The sequence below is a fragment of the Podarcis gaigeae genome, assembly GCF_964106915.1.
Source record: "Podarcis gaigeae genome assembly, chromosome: 5".
In the NCBI taxonomy this organism is placed as follows: domain Eukaryota; kingdom Metazoa; phylum Chordata; class Lepidosauria; order Squamata; family Lacertidae; genus Podarcis; species Podarcis gaigeae.
The window spans coordinates 66,479,162-66,504,532 of record NC_139681.1 but is presented as its reverse complement, the minus strand read 5'-3'; the positions used below and the strand labels follow the sequence as shown (position 1 = coordinate 66,504,532).

The following is a 25,371-nucleotide window of genomic DNA, read 5'->3' as shown; positions in this document are numbered from 1 at the left end:
CTCCAGGAGATGCCCTCTGGGGCTTTTATCCCAGTTACAGAAGAATGTGAGCCTTCACAAAAAATACTCTCCAATAAGGGCAGGGTGGCAAATGCAGCACAGTCCAAACAAACCAAGGTCAAGAAACAGAATTGGTCTAGATCCAAGTGTTACCCTGAGACAAAGTCAGGCAACAGCCCAAGGTCATTATCGCTGGGAGTTCAGGCAAGGTACAACACAACAAGGCAGGGAAATGAGAATCGGAGACTTGCAGCCAGGGACCTGTGGGATGCCTGGTTCATTCTCTCAAGGTCAAAGCTAAGAAAACTACCAAAAAATCTGGGAGCCCAGATTTTCCTGTCCTCTGCCATTCTTACATGGCCCAAGACATTTTGCTACCTTGGGCAAAGGACAGATGACACATGACACATTCCATGTACAAAAGCTAACTGGATTTGGCAGTTGAATCTTACTTCCACAATGGTGACAACGTAGCATCCCCCACTACAACATTTTCTCTCCCGGCAGCCCCCTCGAATAGAGGCATGCCTGTTTTTCGGTCCTGCACTTGATGCAAAACTGAGATGGGTCTAGTGGGAGAAGCCACACTGGATGCTAAAGATGAGTCATCTCAGCTCACATAGGAGTGAAAGAGTCAGTGTGTTTTAGTACACAGAGTACAGTCATCTGAGCTTCACAGCCCAATCATTCCTTTAAAGTGGGTTAGCAAACTTGCCATGCCATTTTTATTTTTTGTTTTTCAATAAAAACTTGTGTAGTACTTTGTACTCATGGTGACTTACTTTTATAAACTGCAGCTTGGTAGCAAGACTTATTTTGCAAAATGTGTAAAGAAAAATATTGCAAGCGATAAAAAGTGCTTATTGGCAAAGATAAACATTAAAATGTGTGCAAATGAATACATAGACATGTTTCAGGGGGGAAATCAATGCACAGATTACATCAAATGAAGGTTTGTAAGAAATATGCAAATAACAAATTGGTGGGATAAATTTCTCCAAGGGATTATGCAAACACTGAATGTGCTTACAGTGCAACCTCACTTCCTTTAAAATGCAACTTGTGATGAATGGGTGCATATAATATTTGAATAGTAATTTGAAATTAATATTATTCTTACCTTATAAAGCATTTTTGAGGGGGGGAGGAAAGAGAGAATTGAACTAGTGCAAATGTACTCAGTATGCATGAAATTTCTATTTAGTCTGGAAAATTTCAAAGAGACAGATAATAACCATTTGCTGGAATTGTAATTACTGTCACCATTTGTAAAGCATTTATGTAAAGTACTAAACTATTGGCTAACCATGTGCAAACTCTCTGCATCTTGTTAAATAGCAAATCATAAAATTAAAAATTCCCCACACAGTGCTGGTAAAAGAAGCTAGCTTAAAAGACTACTATATTTACTTATGGATGGTTCTGCTGCTATTTGTAGCATGTATTATGGCTGTGGTTGAACGATATGCCATTTCTCTTCACAACAACCTTGTGAGATCTCTGGGCCTAATTCACATTAGTGTTTAAAACCTTAAATAACTTAAGCCCCCAATAAATGAAAGACTGTTATCATCAGATGCTGAAGATGCATCTCTATAGCCTGGTCTTCGACACCTGGGATATGTTTCAGTATTTTTAAAAAAATACTGTATTTTTTATTTGTCCTACCTGGGGCCTCATAGTGAAGGGTGAGTGAGAAATATAATAAATAGTAGCAGTAGCAGTAGTAATATGCCAAGAGTTGCTCTCTGTGTTGTGCTTACACCAAGGGTACACTAATTTCATAGTCACCTGAGTGAAGCTAAAGAAATCATGAAGTTTCAGGGCATCTGCAGAGTTCCAACACCTCAGGAACAGAAGAGGTAACTGTTCTATGGGAATACCCATGGAACTGGCTACTGCCAATGTGGTTGGGTAATCTAAACATTAGTTAATAGACACTTGTCTGATATAAAATATTCTAGGCCCAGTTTTGGCACAGAAACTGCTTTTGTCGCCCTGTATGATGACCTCTGTCAGGAAAGAAACAGGAGAAATGTGTCCCTGTTAATTTTTTCCTCAACCTCTCAGCAGCTTTCAATATCGTCAACCATCATATCCTTCTGGCTGCCCCAAGTTGGGGTTGGGTTGCACCCCTTTGCAGTAGTTCCAGTCCTACTTGGATGGTCATTTCCAGAGGGTAATACTTTTTGGCCCTGTGGAGCCTTCAATGTGGGTTTCATCAGGGTTGAGTTTTATCCCCTCTGCTGTTTAACATCTACATGAAACCACTGAGTGAGGTCATCTGGAGTTTTGAAGTAAGTTGTCGGCAATATGCTGATGACACACAGCTCTAATTCTCCATTAAATCTGCAGGTGTGGCAGTGGATGAGACATTGTCTCGCCTCAGTAATGGTCTGGATGAGAGACCATCCAGCTCACTCCAGCTAAGATGGATGAGAGACCATGAAGCTCACTCCAGATAAGACTGAGGCACTTAGGGGCCAGCTTGTTCAGTGGGGCAAAATGGTTTGAGCATATAACTCTGATCCTGGCCTGACTGCACTGGTTGCCAATCAGTTTCTGGGCCCAATTCAAAGTGCTGGTTTTGACCTATAAAGCCTCAGGACCCACAATACCTCAAGGGCCACCTATCTCCATATTTACTGACCCAGACCCTGCAGTCATCATCTGAGGCCCTTCTTCATGAGAAGTCTGGAGGGCAGTGACATGAGAACAGGCTTTTTCTGTGGTGGCTCCCTATTTGTGGAATGCTCTCCCTTGGGAGGCTTGCCTGGTACCTTCATTACATATCTTTAGGTGCTAAGTAAAAATGTTTCTATATAGGGCGCCAACAAATTAATAATCTATATGTGTAAAAGTTAATGTAATTGAAAAATAAGATAAATTGTGGATAAATGGTATTCTATAATTAACCTTTGACAAGAGAAATTTAAAAGATTAAATTTGAGATTTGAATATTGGGAAATTTTAATAGACAAATTAAATTAAGTTAATAATTTGCTGGTAAAACTTATGAGTTTAGAGAGTAGGAACAAGAGGCGTGAGGAAGTCCAAGGATGTATATGAAATGAGGATATCTGAACTTGGTATGTTTTTTTATATATATCTTTATTGTCAAACAAAAATTTAATAAATATTATTTTTTAAAAAATGTTTCTATATAACCAGACCTTTGGCTTATTAAATGATCTGTGGACTTGTAAATGTGATTGTGGATTATTAGTATGTTTGTTTTTTGTTACGTTTTTCGAGTTCTCGTTTTTTATTTTTATGTTGTAAACTGCCCTGTGATCTTCAGATGAAGGGCAATATACAAATTTAATTAATAATAATAATATAATTACTCTTGAGCTCAGATACAAGGTGCAGTAAAGATATCACGCTGCCTGTTAATGTTTTCCATTAAAGTCTCAGGATGCAAGGTCTTTAGTCTTCTGAAGTGTTAAGATGTAGACACTTAAGGAGATTTATACTGAAAAGAAATTAGAGAAATTTGGCAGTGCTAATGCTGTTAAATACCCCACATCAGCTGTGTGACTGCTAGGTTCTTAAGTAATATTCAGCAAGGAAAAATACTAATGGATGAGCCAGAGAGGCACTCCCACCTTGCTTCTAAAATTACATTTTGACATTAATATTATTAAAGATTGATTCATTAGCCTGAAGTACTGCAGGCACCTTTTAGGAAAGGCACATTACAGTTCTTCTACATATGGTTTGACATCTCAGCTCTAAACACATTTATTTAGAAGTATGCCCCATTGATTGCCGCAGATGCTTTTTGCCATAAGAGTGTGTTTAGGATTACAACATAAATACTTTTGCATATTCCCATTTTTATCTTTTGAAAGAAATGTAAACACATGTCAATTAAAGCAGTACAAACTTGCAAAATTGTAGCATTTTATTGAACTTTTTGTTTGCCTCTGTGCATTAAAACATTTGAAGAGATACAGTTACGAATCAGAACAGATATATTAAAACAGGCAATAGTGTTTCTTTTGTAAAATTAATAAAAGTACATATATTTACACAAAGCTATAACATTAACATCTGCCATTTCATAATGTAGTATAGATTCTACGTTAGTCAATAAGACCTTCTGTTTTAATACACTAGTAGGTTTCCTGGATGTTATTGCTATTATGATATTGGACATTTGTTAATTTAAAGCCTTCTTTCAGGGGCTCAGCCTGGGTTTCAACATACTCTTTATACCTGTGAATTTTGATACTATGAAGAATAGTGACTTTGCAAAAGCCATTCAGGCTACTGTCATTATGGAAAGTGCATTGTTAATACTTAAGGAGTTCTATATAAACTGGTTTCCCATAATATTTTGCAGCATTTCTGTTGCAATTTGTCGCCCCAGTTCAAATATGCAAGTGTTGTTGCTTTCTGTACTTATTTTTCATTGTATTTTGTTGCTGGCATCTGTCTGTCTCGAGAAACAATGGAAGAGTGTGCCATTGGGGTAAACTCAAACCATTGGAGAGTTAGGGCAACTGCTGTGGCTGTAGAGACCAATACGAAAAGACATATTTTCTGTGATAGCCGTCTTCCATGAGTTGTTGAACCTTCACAGCCAGCAGACATGGTTCTGACATTCTAGCTTGCAAACCTCTAGGAGGTTTGTTTCTTTTCTTTGTTGCCTGGTACAGTGGTTCAGTCTGCTTGTCGAGTGATACTCTGAGTTCCAAGCACCCGCTGAAGCAGACAGACAGTGGGAGGTCAGCAGCTTATTGACTGGGGGCACCAGGAAGACACAATGATCTCTGCCACCAACAAAGGCAACCATAACGCTTGTATTTTATGCCAAACAGGTTGCTCTTATAACTGCTAGCTCCTGTGTTGGTTTTGCTGTTTTAGCAGCACCGCAGTGATCTCTCTGGGACACAAGCCTGGGCGCAGTGTATTTGGAAGTCCTGGACTGCCCAGACAACAAGACCCTCCTGTTGGCCTTGCTGGTGTAGTCCAAAGGAAGGCAAAACAGTACAGTTGGCACCAGCGTGGCTGCAGGAGTTGTATGATCTCAGCCAGTCAGGGATCAAATAGTAAAGATGATGGTATAGCAGCATGGTCAAGTCAAGAAAGTAGCATTAGGGGAGTGCTCTTCGACACCCTAGCAACTGCCCTATGGGGTTACACAGGGGACGACTTTGTCTCCAATGCTATTTAACATCTATATGAAGCCACTGGGAGTGATCATTAGGAATTTTGGAGCATGGTGCCATCAGTATGCTGATGACACACAGCTCTACTTTTCCATCTGAATCAATCTGTGCTGCCAATCTATGCAGTGTAAATGATGTGCTCTTTCTTGTCCTGTCAAGTTGGAGTCCAAAGTGATAGTATTCTCTCACAGGAGCAACAGAACTCTTGCTCTCAAAGGTGTGAGCAAGTCTAGCCTGCAAGCTTTTACACAGGTGTCACGGAGTACCACATGACTATTGTTGTCAAGTATTGTCACTTGATAGTTTGGCTGGTTTCATTGTACTTTACTCCTTTGATTGGCAGTAGGTGATACCAGCATACAAAGCAGAAACCCCACCTGACACTTTTAAGATCTAGCTTCAAGAGCTTCTGTGGGGCTGAGTTCTTGCTGACAGCAGCCTAACGTCCATTTTTTCCCTTTAAAACAGGGTTGAGATGGGGCAGGACAAGCTAGGGATCGAAATGAATAATAGACTATATTTCACCACAGACAACTCTATATTTACACCCTTCCAAATGTCAGGTGTCATCAATATATCTGAGATGTCCTCTTCTTGCTGTCCTCTTCGTCTCTTCCATCTTTTTGATTATTTCAAACTTGCATCAGCATCAGCAACATACCAAATTCTCTAGTCAGCAGCACTTCCTTCCAACTCCACCATTTTCTCCTGACCCAACTCACAATATTCCTAAACCTGCCGAAGGCCCCAGAGTACAGCACCGTCATAAGGAACTGATTATTGCAGCAAATTTAAATTGATGCAAGTTTAATCTGTCTAGTACAAATGAGATTTTCCTACAACTTTCCTTTTATTGTAGTAATTTAAGTTAATGAAGATGAATGGAAGTGGAGTGAAATGGCCTCCCAAAAGTGTGGGGAAGGGATATGGAAATACCCAATTGTTGCAAATATTTAATGGATGAGAGTGAAATTAGTCAGGTGTATAGTGTGCTTATCTATACCAATCAGACAGATGTCTGTCCATAATAAGACCCAAACTAGAAAACCTTTGGTGCATGAATTTAGCACTAGAGCACTTCCATTAACTATGGGGAAGATTAATCATAGGAACTTGAAACCTCTATGACTCCAATCATCCATGGTGCCACTTTAAGAAATGAGGACTTCCACCCACTGTTAATTGGAGCTCCTCCTTCCTTTTCACTCAGTTTAATCTCTAGCTTGGCTACTGGGGTCCCCACTACTCCACTGCAACTTAAAAATGTTTAATACATTGGATCTGATCAAACAGTACAGCAAATACCCAATTTGTTTTTCAATTTATCACAAGCAGAAAACAGGAAGAGCAAAGACAAACAGGAAGAGCAAAGACAACCCCAGTTTTAAGGTTTTGTTATGGCCTTCCTGTTGTAAACAGGAATCCACTCCCCCCCCCCACATTCAATTAGGGGGGCAAATCTCTTTTTAATGGCCTTTGCTGCAGCATATATGTTGTAACAATAGATGTCCCTAAGTAGAACCTGTTTTTCTTCCTCCTTTATATGGCAGCAAGATAGCGAAATAGCAGCATAATAAAGAACAGAACATCTGCTGCTGAAAAAAAATGGCAGCTCTCTCGGTTGAATAGAACTTAGGGCCTCTCTGTAGAGTCACTCACATTTTCCAGTGACAATAACATAGTATCTCATCTGTACATAAGGCAAGCAGGGAGAATATAAAGTTCTGTTTATCACATTCTCTTAAGCTTGCTAGACGGACAGGGCAAGACAAGTCAACCCCTTCCAAAGAACTAGAAAACACATGAGCATGTGGGGAAGAGTCATAGATTAGAAGTGGAAAGTATGTTCTGCATGCAGGAGGTTCAAGGTTCAATCCCTTGCATCTCTTTGTAGGGTTGGGAGAAATCCCAGGCAGTGTAGACAATACAGTTTTCATAAGGGGACCACCAAACTGTGCCGAATAAATCAAGGAAATTGCTGCTGCCAGATATAAATTCCCAGGTTATATATTGCACCACTCACACAAGTGGGTCTCTTGCACAGCGGAAGAGCATTTGCTTTGCATACAGAAGGTCCCAGCCTCAATCTCTAGCACAGGCATAGGCAAACTTGGCCCTCCAGATGTTTTGAGACTACAATTCCCATCATCCCTGACCACTGGTCCTGTTAGCTAGGGATGATGGGCGTTGTAGTCCCAAAACATCTGGAGGGCCAAGTTTGCCTATGCCTGCTCTAGCATCTCTTGGTAGAGCTGAGAGAAACTCCATCCCAGAGAGCCATTGCCACCTGCTGTAGAGAATACGGAGCTAGACTGACCAATTGGCCCGTCTTAAGGCACTTTCTTGTGTTCCTAGATCCTGCTAAACAAAAGGACCATGAAATGGTGTGGTATTTCTGCCTTTGCTCAGTGAGAGCTCCTTTGCTTAAGCTGTACAGCAAGGACCATGCACGCTCCATCTTTTTTTTTTTTTTTTAAAAAAAGTTCCTTAAATAAATGTTGCGGATACTAGGAGAAGGTTGTGTTGCTCTTCACTAATTGCTCCACACATACACTGAACCCTCCAGAGCCAGGTCACTCTTACAACTCCTAGTGTGTGTCAGTTTCCCAAGATACAAAGTATTATACTTTGCTGAGAAAATGTGATCACCCCGGAACACAATTTTCTTCATCAATCCAATCTTGAAGTGCAATCTCAAGGGGCAAGTGGACAACGATGCACAACAAAATAGAAGCAAATATAGATTTCTTATGTAGTGAATGGATTGTAGAGAGAGGTCTTATATGTGCCCTTTACAGTGCGTTCTCATTATTTAAATACCCTTGCTGACCCAGTGACTATTCACATACTATGAACTCGGCTGCATGACACTTTTATGTTCAGTATACCCATTTCTGAGTGCCAAGTTTTATCGTATCTGAAGTCACTTTCTAAAGCAATGCATTTTCCTGGCTCCATGTTGCATTTTAGGAAAACTGGGCAGATTTCCAAAGGAACAATAATGCACAGGTTCACCTTGACTTACAGGGAAACTTAACCAGCTTCAGGGTTTTCTCTGCATTTTTATACTTTTTATAAAGTGCTCATTGGAAGCATTTTGTGGCCTTTGAATTGCCCATTCTCCCTTTGGCTAGCACATGAAGGGATATTGAAGGTTGGCATGTCTGAGTTCTCTCCCTGGCAGCCCCTACAAATGTTTATATTCCATATTCAGACATGGTGCCTGAATAGGACCAGTGAGATTACTGTGATGTGCTAACTTTGAGTATATATCTGGGAGAGGCAAAGTTGTGAATGCAGCCTCAACATCATAAATGTTTCTTTCATGTCTTTATCAAATACTGTTGACACCCATTGGTGCTTTACTGCATCACCTGCAAACAGGATGGGTTTGATCCATTTTTTAGCACTATTTTAAGGGGAAAGATTGGGAAATGTTTACTCTCTCAGAGACTTCAGAATGCCAAGTGGGCTCTGGGTTCCCATATATTGAGTCACACTACTGACCTCTCTAGCCCAGTTTTGCCTACTTGGAATAACCCTTTCCAATATGCCAGTGAGAACCTGCTCAGTCCCTACCTTTGTTAACTGAGCTTCTTTCAAATGGGAACGAGCTGGAAATGTTTTGCAAGCATAACATGTGCTCTGTCATATTTCTGGGCTACTATTCACATGTATTCAGCCCACTACGCTGAACTATAGTAGGAGTGTGTATCCAGAGAAAGAGAGAGATCCCCGCTGTCATGTTTTGAATATTTTCCGAAACTGGGATCTCCAAATCTGCAGTTTGAATGTCTCAGTTTGTTGTTTGACTCTCCAATCCTCCTTGCTATTTAGCTCTACACCAGAGTACTTTCAGCTCTGGCAAAGACCTAAGAGGGGATATGAGGACTTTCAGGGGATGGGAGAAAGTCTCGTCATTTTCAGGCAGGTATGGGCTTAGCTTTAAAGATGAGGGGGCCAAGTTGTTCTATTTTACAAGGAAAACAAAAGATTTGCCACCACTTCAAGTGATAGTGAAGATGTCCTGCCATGGAGGATGCAGTGTTCCCTTCTAAGTTGAAACAGAATTCCCCATGAGCTCAACTGTATGTCAGCAGGGAAATGGCCGATTGTACTGGCCAGTGGCAATGATGGCACTTCCAGCATTTGAATGTCTCATGCAGCATGAATGCCAAGGAAAACAGCTTGAGTAAGACAGAACTTCCCCTTACAGAAAAGAGAAAAAGATCACCAGTGTTGAAGCAATGATTCTTCAACATCAACTTTGTTGGACTGGTCATGTTGTGTGGATGCCTGATGATCGTCTTCCAAAGCAACTACTCTATTCCGAAATTAAAAATGGAAAGTGAAATGCTGGTGGTCAACAAAAGAGGTTTGAAGACTGTCTCAAGACAAATCTAAAAAAAATGTAGTATAAACACTGACAACTGGGAAACACTGGCCTGCAAGCGCTCCAGTTGGAGAACAGCCTTTACCAAAGGTGTCATGGGCTTTGAAGACACTTGAACTCAGGACGCAAGGGAGAAATGTGCTAGGAGGAAGGCACGCTTGGCAAATCCACACCGTGATCAACTCCTGCCCAGAAACCAATGTCCCCACTGTGGAAGGACGTGTGGATCCAGAATTGGCCTCCATAGTCACTTACAGACTCATTGTTAAAACCGTATTTATGGAAGACAATCTTACTTGGCTACGAGTGATCACCAAAGAAGAAGGCAAGAAGGAGAGAAAACTAGTCCAGAACAGTTTCTTCCAATGAGGATGGAAGCATCTACAAAATAGGCACAGCACTCACTGCCTTCTGATAGGTGCTATACCTGCTATGTTATTAAAGGGAGATCCCTAGGGAAAGGAAGGGGGAATGTTTTTGCCTACTTTTATCTTCCAAGGCACTTTCACCCACTGAACCCTTCTGATAGTTCTCCAAGGCAGTGAAAGGATGGTGCATTGTCCTTGCTCCCTCAGAGACTTTCCCTAACAGACTGTATACTGGGTTCTACACCTGATGAGGGAAGGTTTTGACCCACTGAGGGTCAAAAAACAACAGCATAAAAACAGCAGCGCATCATTCTGTTTCTGAATAAGAGACCTTCAGATGGTGTGATGGGACTAGCACATTGCCTGTGTTGCAGCTCTTTGAATTAGTATGAGAGTGGACTGTTTTTTTAACTTCCCCATAGCTGATTAGAACATGACAGTAGAGAATTGCAGAAGCTTTACTGATTCACACTGACATTTTGGTGGAGCAGAATGAGTTCATTCTGTTGAAACCTCATATTCTTTCACCTGTCCCTCAATATATGCCACTGCTTTGTAATTTAAAACGGCTGCAGGCCTGCAGTTTCAAGAGTAAGCCCCTCATGAATACACATATATTTACAGTCTAAGGTGTGAACCTCATTTTTTGAGTTAAACGTATGAAATAAACAGTTGTGTTCACTTCTCATTTTTCACTTTTGTGCTATTGCTTTTCAAGCCAACCTTGCGTTATCTTCAGGCTGTTTTGAATTACCACCTTATGTGCTCTGAAGATGCTTCACTATTTTATGGCACTTTTTTGCTTTGAAGCAGCAAAGCGGAATATTCCTAAGGTTCCAATTGCCTTCTGAATAATGAAATTATGAAGGGTAGAAAAAGAAATAATCATAATATACGGGGGGGGGGTGCATTTGGTAAAGTCCCATCAAATTAGCCTTAGCAGCATTTCCTAATTTTGGAGATGCCCCATGATTCAGTGAACTCTGCAAACTGCCGTTCTCGTAATGTTTTAACTAGACCTGTGCCAAATATTCATTCACAAACATTTTGGGGACTAAAAGGGGACTATTAGGGACTTTCAATGAAGTCAATTGTTGGAAGGCTCACAAAAGGCAAAAGGAAGTATCTCTTCACTCAGCACATAGTTAAACTTTGGAATACAGTCCCATAAGATGTAGAGATAGCCACCAAGTTTGATGGCTTGGAATGCGGATTAGACAAATTCAAGGAGGATAAGACTATCATGGGCTACTAGCCAAAATGGCTATATTCTGACTCCACTGTCAGAGGCAGTATGCTTCTGAATTCCAGTTGCTGGGGAATCATAAGTAGAGAGATCACTGTTGCTTGTGGGCTTTCCCATAGGCATCTGGTGGGCTACTGGGAGTTCTGGTTGATGGATTAGTTGGGCCATTAATCTGATCCAGCAGGGTTCTTATGTCCCGCCTCTCTTGTGTTTCCAAAAATGTTTCCAATCTCCCCAAATCATTCTGTGCCTCTTTTCACTTCTATTTGTTAGTGTTCACAGTAGTTTTCCTCCCTCTCCTCTGTGCTTCAGCACCATTTCCCCATCTTCTTTACTTCCCTGAACTCTCACAGCCAGTTACGTAATGAACATGATGCCACATACCACAAAGCCAATCAGATTCTGACTCCCCGTGTGCTTTTGTGCAGGAGAGTGCTTTGCCCCTCCTTCATGGAGGAAGAAACATCATCCTACTTCATGCAACATGACCAATTGGAGGGCAGCATGGCTGAGTTACTTTGGACTATCGTGTCTTACTTGAGGCATCTTTTTCAGCCGGCCACCCAACTTCTGACAAGAAAAAATTAGATGGCAGGAATTTTTTTTTTATGATTTCATTTCCATAATTGGTCATTGGAAGGCTCTTGGAACTGGTCCAGAGTGTGGCTTCCTTAATTAACATCCATCCATCTTTCAAACCATTTCACCTTCTAAGTAACGGATAAATATTGCTATGTACAACATATAAATGAATAATTGGGGGGAATGGAGCACTGCTTACCATGCCATCTCCCCTCCTCCCCACCAGACTGATGCCACAACACAGAAACTTATTTGAATAAGTCCCCTATTCATTCAAATCAGAATCTGCCGCAAGGCAATAGCAAACAATGACAAGTGTGGCCACTATTGAACTAATCTGTTTTGCCTCCATCTGACTCAAGGTACTGACCCAACAGAGTGGATCAACATCTGTCATAAAAACCCTCCCATAAAGGCAGGCCAAGGGATCTGTGCTTGCCTTATCTATAACTTCTGGTCAGCATTCAACTAATGGATTTTCTGGGCCAAAGTGTGCTCCCATCCTCTCAAGCCAGCCAGGAATAAGAGGGAGGCTGGGTTAGCACTCATTCACCCCACAAATGACTCGAGCAGTTCACCAAGTCATCTTCACTTCACATCTGTGGCCCATACTGCCCACCCTAAAGAGACAAAGTAACGTCACCCACAATCGAAAATAACAACAGTGAGTAGTAAATGAAAAGGGTCAATTTAGGGACACACAAAAAATTCCCCCTTGGCACCTGCCTCAGCCTTCACTATCAACCTAGGATGGTGGTTGAGTAGCTGCACTGAGGAAAAGGCTCTGAGAAATAGGTGGGGCCACCCAGTGTCAAGATACTGTTGGTTTCCCTTGCACACGCTCCATTCTGTCCTTGTGCGGGACGGTGGGGGAAGAATGTAAAGAAAACTGTGAAGGTAACCTTAATAAACTAGTGTATGTGTGGATGCCAACACAATCCTGCCACTTTGTAGCATGACTTCAATTCACAGTAATGTATGCAGTGAAACCCAGGCTTTGCAGACAGGGACTTGGGACCAAACTACCAAGGTCTTATGCCACATCGGTTTTGCCTTACAAATTAAATTTTGGTAACATAACATAATAGGGACACGAGTGGTGCTGTGGTCTAAACCACTGAGACTAGAGCTTGCTGATCGGAAGGTCGACGGTTCGAATCCCCGTGACGGGGTGAGCTCCCGTTGCTCGGCCCCCGCTACTGCCAACCTAGCAGTTTGAAAGCACGTCAAAGTGTAAGTAGATAAGGTACCATTCCGGTGGGAAGGTAAACGGCGTTCCTGTGCGCTGCTTTGGTTTCGGTGTTCCGTTGCCCCAGAAGCAGCTTAGTGATGCTGGCCACATAACCCGGAAAAACTGCCTGCGGACAAACGCCGGCTCCCTTGGCCTGTAAAGCGAGATGAGCGCCGCAACCCCAGAGTTGTCTGCGACTGGACTTAACTGTCAGGGGTCCTTTACCTTTTCCTTTTTAATCTGAAGTTAGAACTGCCTGCTGTCAAATGGTGTCTGTGGATGATGAGCAAAGAATGCAAGCTTAACTTGAAGTGAAAGATGGGGAAATGTTATTTAGTACCTTATTAAGAGGCAATAACGCTGCATAAGTGTTATCCTCCATGCAATCATTTGGAGGAAGAGAACAGTGCTGTACTTGCTGACCCCACCCCTGCCATCATATACACTGCTGGTTCCTTTTCCTTTACCACTTTAACATAACATTTGCCAAAGTATATGAGAAAAGCAGAGGGAAATTCTGGGGTGACAGTAGGTGTCATTCCATCTGGGAAGTGTGCAGGTCCTCTAGTTAGGATTTCACGCCCTTGCTTCCTATACTTCCATCACTGTTTCTTACTGGTCCAGACATAAGTAGTTACCTAGCATGATGCCAGCTTAGCTGCTTCTCTCCTTGAATCGGGGACAGAATCGGGGACAGTTACTCCTTATCATTAAATGATAGGAAATCTCATGTGGCCTCTGGAAAGTTAGATTCCTTCTTCTAAGCTGCAGATTTCTGAGACAAAGAATCCATCATAACAGCCTTCACCTCTTTGGAACATCAGGCTGGAAAGTAGGCAGAAGGATTTGAAATATGTAGTTACTGAGAGCATTAATACCTTTCACAAAAAAAGTATGGCTCCACTCAAATGAGCTGTCTGGGACAAATAAGAAATTCGATATTGTCAGGTAAAATAAATGGAAGCGAAGCAAAGATGTCCCTTGCAGGCACCACCGTTAACGTCAGCCAAGGCTATTAATCTTTGTGCTTCAAGGCATAAATGGATCTACAAGTGGAGTAACTTGCTCTCAAGGGATAATACAATGTGATTGGTTTAGGACAGCCTTGTAATCAGCAATGTGTCCTCTTGGATGGAAAAATTAGCAGTTGCTCCTGAGCAAGTAATTGGTGGATGGCAGCAATGGCGGCCCCATTGTAAGGGCATAGATGTTGGCTGAAAGCAGACATGGCAATGAAATCAGGACTTGCAGAACAGCAAGACAGCCTTATAATTGGGGGTGGGAGGGAGAGTTTTTTAGTCTGCTTTTCATAACAACTGGCTCCGACTCTCCCAAAGCTGCTTGCAGATCAGAATGAAACTCCCAGTCTGATGGCTCACTTCTCTGGATTTTGCATTTTTGTGTATAAAAGTACACATAAAATACATATTTTATATAAATGATGCATGCAAAATGCGTATTTTGCTGGTGAATACACTGAAAATTCCTATTTTTATTATTTTAAAGCATGCATGAAATGCATACAATGGGACTGAATGAAATGGAATGGCATGTGATGGTATGCAATGGGAAGGAGCAGACCTATGACTGAGTAGCAGCAAGACCAGACGGGGGTGGAATTAGATGCTCAGCCAATCCATAATTACATTGCTAGGTCCAGATAGGTAAACAGAAGAAGCACAAAAATCCTTTCAGGTGTCCCTGCAAAGCTGATGTTGTAGCATGCTGCAAAAACGAGTAATATAAATAAACAGAAATTATTTTCAGCCCAAATGAAGCACTACTTACCGGTAAATAATCTGCTGTGCGATATGCAATATTGCCTTAAAACCTTTCGTCACTTGTGAGATAAGGCATAAAGAGTATGTGAGCAGAAGATTTCCACGCTCTTCCTCACATTGCATTTGCCTCCTATCTATAACTGTTGGTTCTTTTTCCAGTTAAATCTCTGCTGATGGGACAGATCCATCATAAAAGTGTTTATTTCAAGGATGAGATGCACTCACGCAGTGCAACCAATTTCTGCAGCGGAGATGGGGAGCTTGTGACTCTCTAGAAGATGTTGCTGGACTATAACTCCCATCATCCCTGACCTTTGCTGGCTGTGGCCGATAGGAGCTGGAGTCCAGGAACATGCAAATGGACAACAAATTCTGCACCACTGTTCTACAGTCTCTGAAGTCCCCATGCACTTGTGATGGCCCCTTGCAGCCTCCCCCCTTGGATACTGTGAATAATTGCAGTACCTACACGGGTTTCAGTCCCTTCCTTTTCTGGACATGTTTCCCACACCTCCACTTGTATGCTGTTACCCTAACAGTATGGAAAGAAGCCCTCAAGATATACCTTTAAATTAATGCAGTGGAAGAAACCATGATAAGATTTGACAGGTGGCAAGGAAGCCAGTAAAATTATTATGGAACACTCTGAAAGATTTTGGCAATCCATTTGGACTTGGATGTTGTGTGCTTTTATTTCTGTGTTCAGCTTTATTCTCTTTCCTGTTTTGTTTTGCATCACGTGAGTTTACTGTAATGTCTTATTTAAAGTTACATGGATTTATGCTTTTGTTCTGCATTTATGTATTGATTATTATTTATTTGTTGCTCATTTGACATGTTGCCAAGTGCTTTGGGCACAATCTCGTGGGAAAGTGGCATGCAAATAAATGGATAGCGTTGATAATGACTTGCTTGAAGGTGTTCAGCACATACTGTAAACAGGAAAGCCTATCTATAAATTACTCTAAGACTGAGATTATTATTTTTGGCAAACACAGTCCTAGATGCTTAGATCAGCAAGCTATAGAACAAACTCACTCATTTAGATACATGTGAAACCCTCTCTTGGAAGTGTCATATGGAGCAGTGGAAGTCAAAACACAGAAAACCATTGGGGCATTGGTGGATTTCTATTACAATAAGGAGGGCAGCTGATTGAACCTGCCATGAAGATATTTGCTGGCGAATGTTCTGTGGTGTTGAAATCTGGGATTTGAACTTCATTAAAGTTTTGGAAACTGCAGAATGATTTGTTTATGTTTTTGAAGCTATAGTTTCTACCATCAAGAATAGCAGCACTTCTTCATACAGAATCTGGGTAGTCAACAATTAAGACAAGAGTGGACTGAGCTCAGTTTAAAGTATATTTTTAAAATTGCTACTAAGCCTATTAAGCATTTTCCTGTGCTGTGCTATATTGAATTGGGCCATAACCAACTCTGGAAAGCAGCTTGTCAGTATGTATTAAACTATTATTATTTTCCAGAACTGAGCTCTGTGTTGCCCTTGAATAAGTGTCAACTAAGGGACTCTTCTTGATAGAATCCAGAAAGGACCTACAACTAATTAGAAACACCAACTCTTCCTTTGGTATCCACACTTGAGAACAGAGCATCTTAGAGCTCATTATCTGACCAAACTCTCACCAGTTTCCTTCAGAAATGACTTTATTGAGCTGCATTTCCAAGTGATGCCAACTACAGTCTTGGGTGGCCACTACAACAAGGTCCCATACAAAGACAGACTTGGCATTTGTGGTCAACCTCAGGTGGAAGACATCACTCATTATCTGTTAGTCTGCCCCTTGTCCAACAGATCACTTTCTAAAACCTTTGTTCACGCAAGCAAGCAGGCACACCCTGGCAGAAATGTTTTGGTTTCTTTTGAGTGACAATAATAGCTTTGTAGCACACACAGTGGCCCTCTATGCACTGGCTGCAAAAAAACCCAAAACAACAACAACCAGGAAAATTGAGTTAGGTAAAATTGCTATAAATTGTTGTGATTCAGAGGTTTAATCTGAAATCAAGCTGAATTTGAGTTTGTTGGTGTCTTTGGTGTCTCTCTCTTACATCATAAATGTTGGCAAATTGGAGTTTTTAAAGGCAAATAGTATTAGAACTGGAGCCATCAGAGATGCATAAGGGAACTTGGGAAAGTTTTCCTTTTTTAGATTATGGATTTTTATGTTACGGGTATATGTTCTGTATTATTTTATTAATACTATAGCCTAATACAAATTTGTCATGGTCTTTGGCTAGAACAATAAAGTCATAAACTTGAGAATGACTTGCACCATGACAAACAGGTAAAGGCAAATCAAGCCACAAACATCAAGCATTTACTGCACTCCTTCCTGATAGATGTTCAAGCATAAATCTAACCTCACCTGAGATTTTGATTGCACTTGTCTGTAGCTTGGTATGCCAACTGATGCTATCGTTGAAGTGGCATATCGTGGAGGAGGACAGATTAATACTCTGTTTCTTTGACATTGTAGATTACATTAGGAAAATGTTCTAGTGAATGCAAACTTCAGATCATTTATACCTTTAAGGTAGTTTGATATCAGCTGGGCCACAAGAACAGGATTTGACACAGCAGCTTTGAAATAGCTTATTATAAAATATCCTGTGGACCACAGTGAGCATCTTCTTAATAGATATCTGTTCACAAGCGCTCTGCATGGATTCAGTCACTGGGAAGAACCAGTCCTAAACCTTCAAGATGGTTTCCAGATAGCAAAATAACCTCTGGCTTCTGATAGAAGGTTCCTCCTATTGTTATTTTGCTGACATCCTGGAGAGTTGTGGATAATGTGACACAGTTGTATCTTGCTGTTGTGTCATCTTTTATTTGTATCCACTGAAACCACAGTTTTGAAACCGGGGCTAAATAATTTGCAGGCTTCGCTTTAAAGAAGGTTTATTTTTTAAAAAACAAAAACAAAAAAACCTTCTCTTTTTGTAGGATTTGTATAAAACCTTACAGGCTTATGCAAATATCTGTTTAATGGAACTACCCAATATCTAAATCCATCTGAAAACAAATGTGATTGCTGCTTTTAATCAGGTTGGGATGTGACACTATAATTTCTATCTTTTTCTGTTTTGATGAGCATGTTTTTAGCACCTGTGAATATTTTACTTTGGGCTTTACTCCTTGTTTAATGCAGCATATGCACTTTTCTTTTGATTCAAAGGATTGTTTGAGATAATTGTATGGCTGCCATATGTATGCTGCTTTGAATTGATTCATATGACGGCTGCCGCCACTGTCCTTTCTGCAATGATTTGACGTGTGATTTGCTACATAGCACACTCACTTAACAATATGGTCCTTTACTGTCACATAAGTTGTATTTGGGCATTCTACTCATTGACAGAATTATAGGACTTAGAATTGTAGAATTGGAAGGGACTTGGTCAAACTCCCTACAATGCAGGAATCACAGCAAAGGAATCACTGACAGATGGTCACCCAACTTTTGTTTAAAAACCTCCAATGAAGGAGAGTCCACCATCCTCGGAGGTGGTCTGTTCCACTCTCAAACAGCTCTTACCATCAAAGTTCTTCCTAATGTTTGGTTGGAATCTCCTTACATGTGATTTGAACCCATTGGTTTGCATTCTGCCATCTGGAGCAGCAGGAAGATAGGAGAAAACAAATTGCTCCTTATGAATGCTTCAGCCCAGTATACCTGAAGGAACGCCTCTACCCCCACCGTTCAGCCTGGACACTGAGGTCCAGCTCCAAGGGCCTTCTGGCTGCTCCCTCACTGTGAGAAGTGAGGTTACAGGGAACCAGGCAGAGGGCCTTCTCAGTAGTGGCACCAGCCCTGTGGAACACCCTCCCATCAGATGTCAAGGAAATAAACAACTATCTGACTTTTAGAAGACATCTGAAAGCAGCCCTGTTTAGGGAAGTTTTTAATCGTTAATCTTTTATCGTGTTTTAAATATTATGTTGGGAGCCACCCAGATTGGCTGGGGCGACCCGGCTAGATGGGCAGGGTATAAGTAATTTATTATCATCATCATCCCTTATTTTGGAACAAGTATATAACTACGTTGCATTTTGAAAGCCATTTGTATTTCTATAATGTAGATTTTTAACACAGCTAAGGCATCTAGAATCCTGATAAAGGCCTTGTAAGACAAGGCTCATACTTTTATCATCTGTCCTACAATTCTACTGAACAAAATTGATTAGTGCCTGATTATTCTCAGGTGTAATTTTCAAACCACATGTCTCTTGGGTTCTTTCAATTAATTCTTCAACCTCTCTACTTCGAGCTACTGGCTTCTGTGAGATTGTTCTGGACCAGATGGTTTGTGGTTGGCTAAGATTACCAAATGGAGAGACTTTCACAGGGATGTGAACAGTGTAATCATAGGGAATAGGTACCAGAGGTAGATTTAGGACAGCACAAGCTGTGGGAGGGGCACTGGGCACACAACTGAGGTGGGCAGCTTCTCAAAGCCTGGTAGGCACTTGCCTGGCTTCAGGAAGGAGGCGTGACGGTCCTAGAGTCCTCCTGCCTCCTTCCCAAAGTCTGGCACCTTATTTACCCTTCTAAAGCTGGCACTGCGAGTTTCACATGTCTTATATTGTATTTTTACACTGTGAACCATTCTGAGATCTTCAGATGAAGGGTAGTATACTACTACTACTACTACTACTACTAATAATAATAATAATAATAATAATATGTAACTCCTGAAACTGACTCTGCTTTCATTTAGTTTTCTTTTTTTACTATATGAAGTCCTGAAGACACGACAGTCAACACTGTTGATCCTTACATATGCATTATTATTATTTATTCAACTTATATCCCACCCTTTCTCCCAAATGAGCTCCAGGGAAGGTGTAGGGGAAAACGTGTTGTTCTCTTGCAAGTAACACATGTCAGAGTTATTTAAAAGCTTTGGTTGCTCACCTACAAAGATAATGTATTTCAAGAGCATTTTTGTTGCTTAGCTCTGGAATTACAATCTACAGGTTAGGAGGCATACTGCTTTTAAACAAGCAAAGAACCAAGAAGGCAACATAGTGTGAGAGAAATTATAGATATGCCCCCATGTAGACAGCTGTAAAGCACTAAAAGCCTTGTTCCATTTTGTGCATGCACAGTTTTTTTTTAAAGAGCTGCCTTGGTTGAGCTAGTCAAGAGTAAAAGCTTCTTGATGTATATAACAAAAATTCCAGTGAACAAAAACATACTATTTCTAGGTGATACTTACTGTATATTTCAAGTTGCATTGTGGATTGATTTAATGTCATAAAATACTGCCTCTATAGTACCTGCAGTTATAATAAGTAAAATAATACTCATTTGGCCACACTGGCACATTCTTTTGGGGTTTTTTGAGTACATGTGTTTTTAAATATTATTTTAAACCTTGCAGCCCATAAAGGTGTGTTATGCATCCATCCCCATAACTCATGTAGGGTTGATTTGAGCACTCCAGATGCATGTGTTGTGTTTGTGTGAACTGAGAACTGTGTGAGCTGAGAGAATCTTATATGCAAACCTCATCTTGTGCAGATAAAACTGGTGTCCCCTTTAATTTGATTCCTCTCCCCCTTGTAAACCTCATTCTTCTTCAGCCTTCTTAGCTACAAAGTCCAGCAGGCGCTTTTGGATGAAAGAAAGTTTTGATCCCAGTGGCAAGTGCCCACCTCTGTCACAGCTAAGAATGTGGAGTTGCATGCAACTAAGAGTAGACCCAGTGAAATCGTGAAATCAATGCACCTAAGTTATTCATGGCCATAAATTTCAGTGGATCCACTCTGAATAAAACGAACCTTGGCTACATCCCATGGCATTGATTTACATCCTTCACTATTGGGAGATATCTTGGGCTCTCTGTTTTCTGTCCTGGAATACATATACAGAAAGTTTGAGGTGCATTTCACCATTTACTGTTGTGTTGTGCTGGGTATTGCATAAGTTTTCACTATTCTCCCAGACCACTACATATCCATCTAGCTTTTTCAGGCTGGACTAACCGAATGTGTGGACTTGTAAAACATCATTTTGTCATGGACTACAATAGTGTGGAAGTAGACTAGCTAGCTACTGCATGAAACATGACTAGGTGAATAAGTACCACTTTACCCCTATCACACAAGTACAGTGGTACCTCAGGTTAAGTACTTAATTCGTTCCGGAGGTCCGTTCTTCACCCGAAACTGTTCTTAACCTGAAGACCACTTTAGCTAATGGGGCCTCCTGCTGCCGCCGCGCTGTCGGAGCACGATTTCTGTTCTCATCCTGAAGCAAAGTTTTTAACCTGAGGTACTATTTCTGGGTTAGCGGAGTCTGTACCCTGAAGCGTATGTAAGCCGAGGTACCACTGTACCTGTAACATACAAAAGTCTACATTGTACAGTCATACCTCAGGTTAAATACGCTTCGAGTTGAGCGCATTCGAGTTGCGCTCCTCGGCAACCCGGAAGTAACAGAGTGTGTTTCTTCCGGGTTTCACCGCTTGCGCATGCGCAGACGCTCAAAATGACGTCACGTGCATTTACAGAAGCGGCAAAAAGCGATGCGCGCATGCGCAGACGTGCCGTCGCTAGTTACATTTATCTCTAGATGCGAACGGGGCTCCGGAACGGATCCCGTTCGTATCTAGAGGTACCACTATACCAGTCTGTCTGTCCAAATGGTTCTTTGACATAATCTCTGTCATGAAGAATGTGAGAGGGATCTGTCACTCTGTTGAGCAGCAGGGTTGATTCAACTGATCTGGCTGCCTAGATGAGTGCCCCCTTCTTCCCTCACTGCTTCAAGTGCATCCCTTCGAAAGATGCATGATCAGTGGAAGAGGATGACCATCTCAGACAGGCGAGTGCAGAGGGGAGCGGGTTACAGCTGGGTACACTTTCCCCAGGTTTCAAAGGGCTAAGGCAACTGGGGGGCTGCTGCTAGGGACCAGCTGCTTTTTTCTTTGAGTTTATAACTTTATTCTAACAAGATTCCCACCCTAGTCCTCAGACAAGCCCTGTGCAGGCCTGATCCTTCACTATAGCTGCGCTTCCCTGCTAGACCCTACAAACAAGATGACCTCTCTTAATAAACTTGATGCTATTTCATTGGAACAAGCAGACACAGAAACATAAACCTAGATCCAATCAGAACAATCCACATAAGAAAGCCAATGTGTTTCCTGCAACGAATACACAGACAGACAGACACACATGTGTGCACACACCAATGTTGCAGGTGGAATTCTGACAGGTGGATTCCTGTATCTAGGGATCAAGATCGCACATCTCTTTCTGAGTGATAGATCAGAACCAGAGGGCAGCACCCCACTTTAATAGGGTGGAAAGTGTGGCCAACTGTCTATTGGACAGTGATTCTATGCTGCTATGAATGGGTGTCTTTGGACTGGAGCCAATATACACACACGTATATCTTCAATAAGCTATCCTCCACATTGTTTGCATGAAAATGAGGCCTTTGGCAACAGCTCATTATTATTTCCATTCATAAAGGGATGTAATTCATAGTGTTCCGTTTCACAGTGGTAAAACCATTGAATTAAAGGGCTTGCATTTGCATTTTACAGACCTTTGCAGAGAGGATTTGCAATAGCCTAAATTAAGACATCGCATTCATGCCTTAAGTGGGGGAAGATCAGACAATTCACAAGGGGCAAGGCCCACACAGAGTATGTTTTATTTATGTGCTATCAGGCATGCTGAGCAGAAGAGATGATTTCTGCCCACCCCCTTTGCACTGCTAGGGCAGCCCATTTTAGTGCTGCAGGGGAATTCTGAGACCAAACACTACAAGGTAAAAAGGTGAGGAAATTTGTGATGCAACTGAATGTTGCAGATCGGAGTTTGGTTGGTTCTCTATAAGGTACAGTTTTGCTGCAACAGTCTAGCACACAGCTACCCACCTCAGAGGCGGTCTTAGGGTGGCATGCCCAGTGTATGTTGCATTGAAGGTGCAGTCGAAACAGTGCCATAGAATGGAGCAGGCGAGGCAAGTGGCACAGAATTTTAGCATCACACAAGGTGCCACTGAAATTTGAGAGCCCAAAGTCCACCACTGCCTACCTCTGGAATGGATGGCAAGGGTGCATCCTTGGCTTCCAGTCTTTCATACTTTTAATTTTGGTCTTAATTAGTTATATGAGCAGATTTGCATTTGGGGAACTCAGAATGCAATCTTCCCTGGTTTAAAAACAAACAACCCTTGTTCCTGAGTTTTACTGCCCTGCCCTCTGCACTGCTGAACAGCATGTTGACACCTGATGGAAGGGGCTTTGTACATTCTTAGATTGCATGAATGTGCTTGCGCAATATTCACACAAAGCAGAAGGTGGGTTGGTGAGATACACAAGTACCACATACCCTGTGGTTCCAGCCCAGTCATGTTCCCAGAATCATAAAAATGCAAGAATATAAGATCATTAGAGAACTTTGTTATGGAACAGCATGCAAATGTCACATGTACGTGGATTTTAAAAAAGAATCCTCCTTGAGCAGATGAAAGGTTCATCTAGTCCAGCAGCTCAGTTCATACAGCAACCATCCAGATTACCCCAGAAAGTCCACAAACAGGATGGAAGGCTTCTTTGCTGTTACTCTTGAGTGTCAACCATTGCAACCATTAGCCTACAGACTGATTACATTGTGGAATTATTGTTGGGAGGGTTTTGCCCTGATAAGGAAAGGCTGCTGGAATTCTCTGAGGTTCCTAAAGGATTATGACTTGCTTCAGAGTTTGCATACACTTTCAAACACATTTTAGACGCTACTGCTCAAGGGTTGTGCCCTCTTTCTCCTCCTTCTCCCTGTTCTGCTTTAATTTTGATCTTATAATCCTAGGCAAAGCAAGTTCTCACTGTTTTTCTGGCACAATATTTCAGTATTGCCTTAAGTAGAGGTTTTATCTTTTTAAAGAAGGAGTTGTCTAAGTAAAAGCTGGTGAGTGAGAAGGAAGAATGTACATGAGTTTAACGATGATTTATTACTGAAATATAATGAAACAGCAGGAAGGGCAAACCTAACTCACACTCCTCATTTAAATCATTCAAATGCTGCCTCTATTTGACTGTCTAGAGTGGAGAAGCCAGAGGCAATTGTCACTTCTACCACACCCAAACATGACCTAGCTGGCAAAAAGTGTGTTACATGGAAAGTACAACCATCCCACCCTTTTTTTAAGCAGTTGGAGCTAATATACGCTGCATGTATATTAAGGGAAGCTGTTTTCTCACCTCAGGCAATGGAAAGTTAGTTCCTCTGAAATTGAAGGCATAACTTTACTTTTGTTTTCTGTGGAAATCAATTTTCTAGCTCAAAAAACGTTTAAATCATTATTATGGGCTTGTAGCCAATGCTGGGATGGACGAAGCCTTCAATTCTGTTACTCTCAATTTCTCTGTTTTCACTCCTATATGCATTGTTAAGCACACCTTTCCAATAATACACAAATATACACATCATCACACACATTATTTGGTTGGAGAAGTGTATTGCATAATTCAGAGAAGTGTGAATTTCAAAGGATAGCTGAGTTTTCAGGCTGCATATCATTCCATGAAGTGTAAATTACGTAGAGTCACATGTAAATGCCAAGTGAACTGGATTTCTCCCCCATACCTAAGACAGGTGTCCACTCACATAACAGAACTTCCCCCTTCATCTCCTTCCCCACCCCCCCAATCTGTTCTAAATGATCCCTCAACCCTCTGGAGTAGATTTCGGGGGTGCATAGAGGAGGAAAGGAAGAGGAAGTTCTACTCTTCTTCCTTATGTACACTGTTGGGTACATCCTAGTAGTAGTAACACTAGTACTAGCAGTATGCTGGACATCAGTAGAACCATGTGCACCATGGAGTAAGCTACACTGAACACATCAGGACATATGCATAATGGAATATGCAGAAATGAAGAGAAAATTCTACTCAGTCCCTTCTAGCAGGCAACTAGCAAAAGCCCACACTGCATATAGGTAGGAAGGATGGGTACAGCAAAAGCATAAAGTTGAGCTCAGAAAGGAGCTGGCTTATAGGGCCACACCTACCCCACTCCCAGTGGGCCATCAGAACGCGCTTGGTCTTCTCAACCCCCTGGCTTGAAGAGCCACTCTCACAACTCCTTTTTGAGAAAGGTGGTGGGAGCCAACATGCCCCTGCTGTAAGTGGGGGTGGGTTATATTATTAATCCCTTGTTTGAATGCATGGGGTTTGGGTATAACTATCCAGTTAGCCGTATCACGTGTGATCAACAAAGATAGAAATGAAGAGTATGTTCCACCAATCTATCTCTCCATCTCTCTTTTTAACTATAAGAGATCTGATTCACTGTGATTTGTGCTGGTTTTCCAAAAGTACCACCTGAAACGGTCAGTTGGCGTTACAGCAGATGGAAACAAAACATGGTCATATGTGTGGTAATCATGCACTTTGAAGAACAGGTTGACTTGGGGGTCTCATTTGAATTTAACCACAATAAAGTTACTAAAATAATGGAAACGTCCTTGAGATAATGTAGGACAACAGTCTAAAGAAATGCATTTATATCACAGTGCTTCATCAAAGGGAGTTGACAGCACAGTATAAA

At 41.5% G+C, this 25,371-nt stretch overlaps 1 protein-coding gene and 1 long non-coding RNA gene across 3 annotated transcripts in view; one reads left to right on the top strand and one right to left on the bottom strand.

Moving 5' to 3' along the window:
* Positions 1 to 25,371, top strand: part of LOC310846064 (glypican-5-like) — a 395,774-nt gene that overhangs the window by 295,419 nt on the left and 74,984 nt on the right. The gene's annotated exons all lie outside the window — the stretch shown is intronic.
* LOC310846122 lies at positions 3,382 to 14,706 on the bottom strand. The gene is made up of 3 exons (XR_014565145.1): positions 13,479 to 14,706; positions 8,789 to 13,222; positions 3,382 to 5,691 (listed from the first exon to the last, which is right to left on the bottom strand). It is a non-coding gene; the product is annotated as an uncharacterized lncRNA (long non-coding RNA).